Below are 13,168 nucleotides of genomic sequence, written 5' to 3' on the forward strand. Positions count from 1 at the left end.
ACGGCTGACAACAACGTTAGTCGTGAAATACGAAGGCGCATCATCTGTGGAAGTCGGGCCTACTACTGGCTCCAGAAGAAACTGCAGTCGAAAAGATTCGCCACCGCACCAAATGTCATGTACAAGACGCTTATAAGACCGGTTGTCCTCTACGGACATGAAACATGGACAATGCTCGAGGAGGACTTGCAAGCACTCGGAGTATTCGAGAGACGGGTGCTTAGGACCATCTTTGGCGGTGTGCAAGAAGACGGTGTGTGGCGGCGAAGAATGAACCATGAGCTCGCCCAACTCTACGGCGAACCCAGTATGCAGAAGGTAGCTAAAGCCGGAAGGGTACGATGGGCAGGACATGTTGCAAGAATGCCGGACAGCAACCCTGCAAAGATGGTGTTCGCTTCCGATCCGGCAGGTACGAGACGGCGTGGAGCGCAGCGAGCGAGATGGGCAGACCAGGTGCAAAACGACTTAGCGAGCGTGGCGAGTATCCGAGGATGGAGAGATGCGGCCTCGAACCGTGTATTGTGGCGTCAAATTGTTGATTCAGTGTTATCTGTTTAGATGTTAACTAAATAAATGAAATGAATGAATGTGTGGGCGGGATCAGGGTTTGAATCCAAAGGAGAATGAGAGAATCTGTCACTTATCATGTCTGTATACACTCTCGCTCGATAGGTAGCATACCGTGAGAGGCGTTTTTCGGTATCTGTTACGATAATGAACTTATTCGGGGGGCTACAACCCATGATAATTTGTTTTCAATAAGCCCCAATTGCGGGGGGCATCGGTTCTGGTGATGCATTTTAACTTGTTTTACACAGAACAGAGCGTTTTATCAAACCCCATCGGTGGGGGCCGCCTATCCGAATCAGTTTTTTTCCAACTTGTGTAGGGGAAGAGACCCCAAAACGCCCCCGGAGGCAAAACGTCTTTTGTGGTTTCCCTGATATTTACCATCATTAAGATGGCCGTAACAAAACTAGATTCAAAATTATGTAGGTTAGGCGAAAAAAGTTTCAAAATAGTGTATGAGAAGGTTGGAACACCGAAAATTTCCACATTTTGAAGAAACATCTAACATTTTGGTGAGGCAAAACGCCCTAGTGGCACTAACCTACAATGTACTTGCGTCTCCACGAACTATCCATACCAGAATGCTGATTCGCCGACGCGTGGTGCTTTGTTCCCTTGGAGCTGCCAGCTAAAAGGCGTTTTGCCTCATGAGTTTTCCGGCAACAGAATATCATTACTTTTTTTAAATGTGAATATTATCAATATGATTGAGATTTTTGACAATTTTTGAATGGCATCCACTAGCTATCTTGTTTAACTGTTGCATAATGTAAAAATACCCATGAATGGCGTTACAAATAAGACAATAAAGCAGTGTTTGCTTAGCTAGGGCATATTGCCCCCCTTCCCCTACAAGTGCGATAGTTTTGTTTTCATGACTTGTTTTGATTCGAAGGGGTTTTTGCCTCTCTTTAATCGTTGTTCGTTATCTATTGAGAGCGATTTCTGCAAACCCTGGGCGGGATTAATAGGATTCCGTTGCAAAAAAAAGTTTCAGCCGGATTCAAAATGCAATTGGCGGAAATATTCGAGAGCCCGAGCTGTTAACCAGTCTATAAATTACCACGATTTGTTTTACTTTTCACGACGAAATTGTATGAGTCTTGCCTTTTTGGAAGCACATCGGAACAACATCAATGGACAAGATTCCATTCAAATTAATTTCGATCGAAAAGACTGTGAATTGATTAGAAAAATCATCCACAGGCGCCAACCATATTCACAGAAACAATTAAAATTACATTTTATTAATGTTCTTTCCTTGTTGAGATTCTTGTTGTTCCTATCTGCAGATTTTCCATCACTTATATCCATGAGAAAGGATTTTAGCACGGGAAATCCATAATACCATCCTATTACTCTTTTTGCAGTAGTCTTTTAACATATTTTCCTAAAATTATTTTTTCTAATCACTCGAATTCCCAGACCAGGTTGGGCAGACCAGGTTGGGAAGGATACTTTTGACTATTATTTTGTTATTTTCAATTGTACAGAATTGTAAAAGTTTTTGATATAGGTCAGTAACAAAATCTTTGATGCATGTTTCAGAGTTTATTAAAATAAAATTTCAAAATTAAACTTTTTTTCAAATTTTTAATTTTTCGAATAATGCGTATTTTTCCCGCACCCGCACCCTGAAGCGTAAAATATTTGAAGGTTATACTAAGGTTAATACAAAAGAAGGTTATGGTGCTCAACGATTCAAATTGAATTTTGTCAGAAGATTTTTGACGTATCCCGTTTGCGAAGTGCGTTTGTCCCGTTTTTTCATCTAAATGATCTGGTCAGCCTATTTATTTCGTAAAAAGCAATTCCCAAAAAAATGTTTGTATTCAGAGAGAAATAAAACAATATATTAATTATCATCTTTGTATTTGCCCACGTTATGCAGTTGTTTGGCCTAGCTTTTTATGTTTTTAACGAATATGTTAAAGAGCTTGGATACATCATCAAAGAATTAGAAATATGACTGCAAAATAGGTGAGCGCATTAATGAATGAAATCTCGCTTAACTTTTGAAAAGGACCTAAGTAACATTTTTTTCATGAATTAATTTGAATAGCGTAATCAACAGAACAACATGAAAGCTTTTGATTGCAGTCCTCAAATTAATTCATGAAAAAAATGTTACTTAGGTCCTTTTCAAAAGTTAAGCAAGAAATGAAAAGATGTTTGAAAGAATAATTTTGAAGTTTGTTATGAATAAACAAAACTTTTAACCAAACGATTATTTTTTTTCAAATCTCCTTTGAACCAGTCTATGACCGCTATCGGAAGCAGACACACCGGCGTTTATAGAGCGAGGAAGAGAATTAAACGAAGACATTTGGGCAAACATAAACCGTAACACCAACACACCCTTCCGTTGCTTTATGCTGCGAACATGCCAATAAAGTTTTCTTTATAAAATGAACCGTACAGATGCATGCGAGGCTTATACTTCTGGGAAGTCAGTCTACTTGCATTGTAATAAAATGTTCACATTCCATACGAATTCAATGCTTTTACAGTTAAGTATCAAAAATTTAGGAATATCATTAAGAATACATTCAACAATGATTTGAATTAGTTTCATCCTATATTTTGTTTACTGAAAAAATCTGAGCAATTCATAATAGATAGCACCACTTCTTAAGGCGATGAAATTAGAAACATAAATTGCTCATAGCAATTGAGCCGGCGAAACGGCATACCTACACTTTTACGGACATCAATGATTCATCGAGCGTTACGTGCTAATGTTCAACAACCTCTATCCATTCCGATTTACCTTCTTTTTTGCCGGGTGTTTAATACTTTCCTCTCGTGCTATCTCCTCAAGAAGAAAAGTAGGACAAGTTTGCGATGCGAACAAACACCCACTGTTCTATAAGCAGCTGTTTCTTAGTTTCCGCAAAGAAATGGAACACAATGTGACAATTGCCACTTTATAGCACCAAACACAACACACATCACCCACTTCTGGTTGCAAACAAACTTGCACGTGCTCACTGAACTATGGTTGTGTGTATGAATTTATGTATTACAATTTCCAATCCGGTGTAAAAAGAATACAATGCTCATCATCAGAAGATTTCACTTGCATAATACATTGTACGACATTCAACGTGAATACATTCTTCGTTCTGAACAATCACCCTCCTTGCAGCTTGCAAAAAAACACCTTTCACCGTTAGAACTGCCTCAAGTCAAACAATTACTGATAGGTATGTCCCCGTTCATAAAGATAGCCAGATTCAAAAACTTTACTCCACACACTACGCGCACAGATATCATACGTCTTCTACGTAGCCAACTCGATATCTAACGTGGACAAATGGAGAAATGTTGCACACCCGGATCTCAACTATCTCCGCAAAAGCCCGCGCAAAATATCAACCATCCGGTAGGACAGATGAATGAAAACTGTTTCCCGGCGATCGTTCTGCGCTGCCCTGATGATGGGACGGTCTAACTGCCGCTCAGTCAGTTCACCACACAACCCGCACCGGTCTGATTTGTCTAACCGAATGACTCAATGTTGGTGGAACGAAAACGAAGCAGAACGCCACCCGTTGACAACGTTGGCGTTGCCGACATTCGGAATATTGTTGGGTGCGCGGCTGTTCGCCAGACCGTACACAAAAATGAACCAAGCTGAATGCAAGCGCAACACATACACCGCCCGCTGGAAAGAACGGAACACGTGTGAATGAACCGGCTAGGGGGAATCGGTGTTCGTTCATTCATGTGGCGGTGACTGGCAGTGCTGCCGAAGTCGAGCACAGCTCGACAAAGTGAAATAAATCATACTATGTGCAGACAACGAAGCGAATAAACATAATTATTATGTTGTTCGCAGTATCGATAAGAGAAACGATATCAAAATATCCCAACAATATCTAACAAGCACATAGTCTAAAGTTGGAATAAATGTTTTGTCCGGCTAAGAAATTTTCTGTATAAAATGAGGAAATTATCAAAGAAAACGATTCATATCATAATCGACTATAAAATGCCTTCATATCCTCAGTTTAGTTTTCGGAAAGGTAAAGAAATGGACATTTGTCTAGTGTTTCTTTTTTGGGATATCCAACTGACCTTTGAATTCATTGATATTATAACCGCGGCAATTGGATGGATTTCATCGGAAGCTACTCTAATACACACAGTTGCCCAAAAATCGACCACGTTCTAATCGACGGTAAATTCTTCTCCGACATCACGAGCGTCGCCGCCTATAAGACGGTAGACTAGTCCAAGACTACGCGCAGCAGCTGAAAGTGTCACTCCCAACAGAAGAGCAGCTAGGCGCAGTTTCTCTTGAAGATGGCTGAAAAAATATTCGATCCGCAATTGGAAGCACTGCAAATGCTGCACTTGGCACGGCGAATGTGAGCAGTTAGTTGAGGAGAAGAATTCAGCATGGGCGAGATTTTGGAAGAGAAAGTGCCAGCAGGAAGATGACGAAGCAACTGAACCACGCTAATAGCGCACGAAAGTGTAAAGACATAAACCGGAACCTTCTCACGAACGAACGTAAGGTGATCCAAATGTGGCGGCAGCACTACGAAGAGCACCTGAATGGCGATGTGGCAGACAACCGTGCCAGTATTTTAATGAACCTTGGAGCACGCATGCAGAACATGCGTCGTCCTGCTCTGCATGTCCAGGAAATCCAGGAAGAGATCGGTCGGCTGAAAAACAATAAAGCCCCTGGGGTTGACTAACTACCAGGAGAGCTATTTAAACACGGTGGTGAGGCACTGACTAGAGCGCCTCAACCTTTGCGTGACCTCCCTGCATGCCGTAAGGCATGTAAAGATAACCATGGGATCATAAAAGGCGACTACTTCAGTAGGATTCAACGGCAGCCACAAGGGGGACCCACTTACAATGAGTGAAACAAAACAAAATAATTCTTTCGATGATGCGTTAAGCATGGAGGTGGTAGACCCCTTCGCCAAGGGGGGGGGGACGAAGAAAAGACTGCGCCTAACCCGGAACGGCTCGGACAGCAATCCGGCGAAGGCGCTCAAAGCAAAGCCAAACGACCTGCAACCGTAAATGCCAAACGTCGTCTGGGTGGAGCAGATCGGGGTGCAGAGGAGCCCGAAGGGCGTCGACCCGAGAAGGTGACTTCTCGGCCCAAAAAGGCGAAAAGCATCAACCAGGCGCAAGTCGCCAGGCCGCAATAGGGTACCAGCCAGCCTGTGCCATCGGCACAAAGGACCGAAAATCTCTGGCAGCTGGTCAGTAGGGCAAAGCGGAAGTTGAACGCATCTCGACCCGCAAAGAAAGCTAAGGACAGAAGCGAGGGTTTGTTGGTAAAAACTGATAAGGCAAAGTACGCTGAAGTCCTTAAATCAATGCGGGCGGCCGAAAAGCTTTCGGACGTGCGAAGCGTCAGACGCACCAAGACCGGTGAAATGATCTTGGTTCTGAAACGTGGAGCGCAGGCTAGTGGGACTGACTACAGGAAGCTGGCCCAAGAGGTCTTGGGTGACGACGCCGAGGTGAGGTCGTTGGGGGCGGAAGTGACCCTCCAGTGCAAGCAACTGGACGAGGTCACGAACGCGGACGACGTCGTCTCTGCCGTCAGAGACCAGTGCGGTACAGAGGTCGACAAGACCTCTGTACGCCTAAGAGGCGGTCCCTTTGGCACGCAGGTAGCCTACCTTAGGTTACCGGTTGCGGAAGCCAAAAAGGTAATGGAGCGAGGGAAGTTGAAGATCGGCTGGTCAGTATGCCCAGTGAGCAAACGCCTTCAGCGGACAGGAGCTACCGGTGCTTAAAGTTGTAACATAACTTCTACAACTGTAAGGGCCCAGACCGTAGCAACCTGTGTCGTTGTTGTGGAGAGGAAGGGCACAAGGCACATGAATGTGATAAGGCACCAAAGTGCCTTATCTGCGCAGCAAAAAGCAAGCCTGTAACCACATTATAGGTGGGTCTCCGTGTCCCATCGGAGAGTTTTCTCATAAGCCGTGCAAGTAACACAGCTGAATCTTAACCACTGTGCAACTGCCCAGCAGCTGTTGTGGCAGTCGGTCTCGGAGTCGAGGACTGATGTCGCCCTTCGGTCCGACCCGTACAACGTCCCTGTCGATAACGGCATTTGGGTAGCGGACGGGTCTAGGACCGCGGCTATTTGCACGACGGTGGTACATTCCTCTGCTGAGGGTGTCGCGATAGCTAAGATCAATGGTGTGTTCTATTGTAGCTGCTATGCCCCACCAAGGTGGCCATTAGAACAGTTCAATCAGATAAAAGAAAAGCTATCATCTGACCTAGTGGGTCGTAAGCCGGTCGTCATAGCAGGAGATTTTAACGCTTGGGCAGTGGAGTGGGGCAGCCGCTGCATCAATCGAAGGGGTCAAGCGTTACTAGAGGCACTAGCGAAGCTCGACGCAGTGCTAGTCAATGATGGTTCCGCTAGCACGTTCAGAAGGAACGGGGTCGAGTCATGGATTGACGTAACGTTTGTCAGTCCTGGTCTGGCAATTCGCTTTAAGATCAACTATGGCGTGCAACATCCGAGGTCTGGGGATCCCTGTCAGGTCCGGGGGTGGAGAACCAATCACTTCGACAGCGAAGTTTTCATCGCGGCCCTGGGACTGGAAGCCAACACTGAAGGTCTAAGCGGGGATGCGTTGGTAGCTGTCCTATCACGCGCGTGTGACGCCACCATGCCGAGGAAAGCCCTGCCGAAAATGACAGACGCCCGGTATACTGATGGAGTCCCAAGATTGCGGCCCTTCGATCAACCTACCTCAAGGCTAGACGAAGGATGCAACGTGCCCGCACCTAGGATGAAAGAGCAGACCGTCGTGAAGTGTTTCGAGCTGCGAAACTGGCCTTTAACAAGGTTATCAAGAGCAGTAAGAAAGCGTGTTTCGACAACCTATGCGTAGAAGCCAACGCGAATCCGTGGGGTGACGCCTACAGGATAATGATGGCCAAGACCAAAGGGAGCTCTTCACCCCCCGAACGGTCCCCGGATAGGTTGGCGAGGATTACCGAGGTAATATTACCGTCTCGAGCCACAAGTCCCTGGCCTCCTGCACCACAAGGCAATACGGGTGCGGCCGAAATGAACCACGAGTTGCATCAGCTGTTGGGAGAACCATCCATCGTTCACACCATGAAAATCGGAAGACTGTGGTGGGCCGGGCACGTAGTCAAAATGTCGAACAGTCATCTAGTGAAAATGATTCTCGATAACGATCCAACTTGAACAAGAAAGCGAGGTGGAGCACGGTTTGCGGACCCTCCATGGACCGAGGTCACTGGAGAAGACTTTTATGCATTGCCACGCCACTCCGGTCTTAGTCTGAAAATAAATAAATAAAATCAGATTGACCTGTTCTCCCCTATGTAGTAACGTGCACAAACATACAACATACAGTTCATTATTCTATGAAAAAACTTTGTTTGCTAATTTATTGAAATCATAAGTTGAAAGTTATCACGATTCAAATAAACAGACTGATTCAGTATGAACCAGACGTTGGCCATTCTTCTATACTATGATGGTGCTTGACGTGCACGCACCTATTTTTCTTTTCAACCGTCTGACATGAAACAGACGTCCATCGTAAATCGCTATTTTCCGAATCCAATAAGATCGTTCCCCAAATGACGGTGGATAATGATCATAGTGTCATGAACCCCAGACAGTTTGATGACGATAGTACCAACACAAACTGCAACACAACACATGGGAGAATAATTCCAACGCACGTGTAGTAACTGTTAAACTGATAAAGATTAGCAAAGCGTTTGTAATGTGTGTTAACCGTTAATTCATTCATTAATCTTGTTGGGGCGCCGCCGGAATCGCATACCAGCATGCGCGTGCCGCTTACGTAAAGAACACAGACCATGACCTTAGAACATGCGAATGCGTAATTCTGAATGGTGAAAACATTCGCTCTAATTCACAATACAGTTGATACGAATCGAATCGATGCATAGGGTAGCGGGGGTATTTTGAATTACTGGTTATATATTGGACAAGATGAAAAAGGTTTTTATCGCCAGACTTGTCCTGCACTCAGAACACGAAAAAGGTGTTTTTTGATTTCGCACTTATCTTATCAATAACACGTTAAAGACGAAGTACATGATATAAAGAGACTCAAGAAAGGGCAACGTAATCCATCCACAAGTTTTTATCGATGATGTCGAAATCGAAATGGTTGAAGAATTCTTGTACTTGGCCTCACTGGTGTTTTCCGAAAACGATACAGAAAGAGAAATTCTGGGACGCATTGTGGCAGGAAATCTTAGGTATCTTGGACACCACAAGACGCTCCGACCGAATAAAGTTCGGCGTCATAACAAACTGACTATCTACAAATCGCTCATTAGACTGGTAGTCCTCTACGGATACAAGATCTGAACAATTCGCTTTGAGCTCTAATGCGCACTTGGATTTTTAGCAAAAAATCCTGCGTACTATCTATGGTGAGGTGCAGATAGAAGACGGTTCATTGAAAGAGATGTCTTTTCATAGGATAGGATCATAGGGGCGTAACTACATTGATCGATTTCTCTTCATCGATGGTTACTTCTCAACAATGCAACGAATTTCAACATGTTCAATTTTATGGTTCGGAGTGATTAAGGATAGTTACAGCTTGCACCCGAAGCAACAATCATGGCTGTAATGTTTAATTCATTTGAGTTATTAACGAATAAAAAAAATCAATGAAGAAATGTCGATCCAAACAGTTGCGCCCCTATGATCCTAAGCACGAGAGTTGAATAACGTGTTACAGAATTTGTTGGGAGAATCAACGCCTCGAAAATCGACAACTGTGATGAGCTGGACACGTGGCTAGCCAGAATGTCAGACAGTAATCCGAGGAAAATGGTTCTCGATCCGATGGGAACAAGAAAGCAAAATGGATTGATCAGGTGAAAGACGATATGCAGACCCTCACAATAGGACAGCCCCATATGAAGGAGTGGCCAAAACTATCAATATGTCAATTTCTATTTTGGCTTGTAAAATAGGATGAATACACAGCTTATAAACTGTATTTTCATAATCGGGCGGTTTAGATTTTTGACAAATTGGCAGATCTACTCAATAGGCTTGATTACGTAATAATAGCTCTGTCCAAATTTTAGTTTTTAGTAGTTTTGTAAAAGCATATTTTACAAAACATTTAACGATCAAAATAGTTTGGTACCCTGCAGTACCCCGCTGTAAAACATCATGCACTACACTTTAGGGACCATGTATAAAATTTGGCCCAAATTCACCATTTTATGAGATACATGAATTTCAAAATTAATCGATTTTTGCCTTTTCATACACTAAGTATGCGTAGAGGCTATATGTTCGCTCGAAAAACTAATTTTTGAAAGAAGGCCCGAACACCCATACCCGAGCAAAGGCAGATAACTGAAATGATATCAAACTGATAACACGATTAGTTATCCTTATTATCATCTTGATATTTAGTTATCAATCAAGTGATTAACTGATAAATGAATAATAACAAAATTTGTTATCAATACAAATTTGGTATTTTCTTCTAAATTTCACGTCGTTCGGATATCGGGCTAAGCTATTCTTTCAAACATATTGTACCGCGCTTAAAAAAATCTACTCATCTGCCTATTTTTCGACGCAATAAAAATTAAGCGCCAAATAGTCGCCTAAGAAAACCATACCTGTAGCAAAAAAGCTACTTTGATAATTTTGAAAATTTAACCGCTACGTGGTGGTTTGTAGCGATGAATGCTTTGATAGCACGTGTTACGGATAAATTTTCCAGATCTGCGGAAGCCTTGAAAAATGATCATGAAAGTTGTCATTTTGTTCCAAGACACTATACTAACTTCTGCTAAATGAACCTGACCTATGCTATGAATATGTGTGACAAGAACTGTTTTCAAACACTAAACTGAAATTTTCGTCTAAGCAGACGGTGATTTTCCCCGTTACCAACGATTTGTTTATTTCTCTGTCAACAAAGCAATTTGCACAAAAGTTGAAATTTTCTTATTTGTTTTATACTATGCTTATTGACATAACTTTCATTTCAGGTGTGTCGTTGAATAATGAAACATGTATGTGAGCACCAAGCGTTGTAGTAGTACTTAAAATGGCCCTGCAGCTTCCGGAACATATGATCCAAGGGCATGAGCACATTCAGGAACGGTGAATAGTCTTGACTAACCGCAATATAATTTGTCTTGAGCAGGCTTGTAAAATGTCATCTGCATGTCATTTGACTAATTTGTTCATAACTTTTTTCAAAAGTCGAATTTACTTCATGTTTTCGGATGTACTCATAACGCTTGAGTAGGGCTATATTTTTATCCAAGGGTACATTGCTCTAAATATAACATCTGAGGCTGAAGGGTGAAAACTTTCCAAAATGTCACGTGTCATTTGACATAATGTCATTTGAATGACATTTTGCCTCCCACGCCCCAGATTACATATTTATAGCAATGTCTTATTAGACAATGTTGTAGGCACATTTAAGGGGTATAAGTTCGACATACCTCAGGAGCCGATAGCTAACTTCTGAAAAAGTTCTGGAAAAATTATACAAACGAATGCAAATGACATTTTACAACACTGGTCTTGAGATTCACAGGGCTTATATATGGAGAAGCGGAAAATTTAACTGGAAGTGTCGTATAATCAGGAAATTACAACGATGTAGTGTGTTGTGGAGAAAACAATCACTATTGACAATTTAAACCTAGGTTTGAAGGCAAAATATAAACCCGGGCAAGACCATCTGGAGTCAAACCTCCAATAGTCAATGTTGAAAGTACGGTCGACTCATGGGAATATCGAGTTGTGAAATAGAAAATCCTTTGGAAGCTGTTTGAATGGACCATCACAGAGTAGCCCAAAAAATATTTTTTTAACTAGTCGGCAGTGTTTATATGTGCATATGAAAACATGAAACGTTCCACTGTGAAATTCAAGGTTGTGGTTTAGTTTGAATAAAGCCTATTACCGAAATCGATTACACAGCATGGCGTTGCTAGCAACCTAATGATTGACAATAAGAGAGAGAAACTGACCTAAGCCTATTATTTAATCGGCCACAACTAAAAAAATGTATTCAATGAAAGGATGATGAACCGTATTTATCCTAATTGATTGTCGATTCGCTATTTTGAATTAAATTTTGGTAGTTCGATCAAAATGATAACAATTCTAGTTATCAATATAACTGGATAATTAAGTTTGTTATTAATAAGTTATTCTGCTTTGCACCCAGCTCGTGTCAAGCCTTGGTCATGGCATCATGATTTGATTATAAATAGTCTTCAGTAAATGCAAGATTGTAGAAAGCGTAGTGCTCTTCTCTTCTGCTCCTCAAGAAAGCGCGATTGGGTGAATGCCTAGAGACAACGCCGTACAATCACTCGATTCGAGTTCGATTCCAAGTGAATGCCAACATTTTTTTCAATGCGTAACAAAGTCGGCAAAGAAGATTTAACTATTTTGGTCGATAAAACAGTGATGGCTGATAACTAAATAATAACTAAATCAGTTATTTGAGTAAATAACATGTATAACAAAATGTGTTATCAATTTGGTATCAGTGATAACCTAATTTGTTTTCATGTAGTTATTTCAGGAACAAAATTCTGGTATCATTTTTGTTATGTTGGCTCTTAATTCAGCCAAAATGATAACAAGTTCAGTTATCAATATGTTCGATAACCGGATAATAGAATTTGTTATCAATTAGTTATTTATTTTTGCTCGGGTAGTGTTATATAGTTATGATACAATATGCACATCAACCGTAATAGCCAACCAGAGGGCCCTGCCAACAGAGAAGCACCATCAGCAGAACCCCTGGACTTCGAACCCAATCAGCCGTTGTCACCCAGAAAGTAATAATGCACCATCAGCAGAATTCCCCACCGGTTGATCACCGATGTTCCAAATAGGCAGGCATAGGAAATGTTGAGTTAGCAATAATAAGTTATAAAAGGTAATGAAAGACAGTGAATTGGGCAGTTCATAGTAAGTATAGTAAGCAGTGAATTCAGATGTAATTAGTGTAAAGTTTGATTAATAAATTATTTTTTTATGATTCCATAACTCTCGCTACTATAATTGGCGCAGCCGGATAGTCCAGTGAAAAAGTGATCTTAGTGAAAAAACAGTGGAATAAATTGGACTAATAAACCAATTGACGAAGAATCCTTGGCTACAAATCACTCTGCGGATACTTCAGGTGATATCTTTATTCATTTTACTGAACGAGCAATCAATAGTTATCGCAATCAAATAGTATTCAGGCAAACAACTTTCAATAGCATTATAACAGAGAACCCTTTTCCTAACTTCAACCGTGTAACTATTTGTGCAACGTCGTATGATCCAGAGAACATAACCAGATTTATCAAAGAATACAGCTCGGGTACACAAACCGCCATTCTGGCATCTGAAAATCTATTCCAGTTAATACAAGAATTTCACAGGGAACACTTTTCGTTGACAAATTCGCATTTCGTCATTACTCAAAATATTGTCGAAGATGTGACTTCCGAAAACAGGCAAGATCAAATAGTTCGCACTGAACATGAACGAGCCCACCGTGGAATATCAGAGATGGAA

At 41.8% G+C, this 13,168-nt stretch overlaps 1 protein-coding gene across 16 annotated transcripts in view; it reads right to left on the bottom strand.

The window, feature by feature from the left end:
- The window catches only part of LOC134212119 (sodium/hydrogen exchanger 3), a 276,330-nt gene that overhangs the window by 228,493 nt on the left and 34,669 nt on the right, over positions 1-13,168 (bottom strand). For 2 of the 16 annotated variants that reach the window (XM_062689675.1, XM_062689673.1), the window contains exon 1: positions 3,344-3,974. The exons of the other annotated variants lie outside the window; for them this stretch is intronic. The gene's annotated coding sequence lies outside the window, so the exon portion shown is untranslated. Of the gene's footprint in view, positions 1-3,343; positions 3,975-13,168 lie in introns of those variants that run through there. 16 annotated transcript variants of the gene reach the window in all.

The sequence above is a fragment of the Armigeres subalbatus genome, chromosome 2, assembly GCF_024139115.2.
Source record: "Armigeres subalbatus isolate Guangzhou_Male chromosome 2, GZ_Asu_2, whole genome shotgun sequence".
NCBI lineage: Eukaryota > Metazoa > Arthropoda > Insecta > Diptera > Culicidae > Armigeres > Armigeres subalbatus.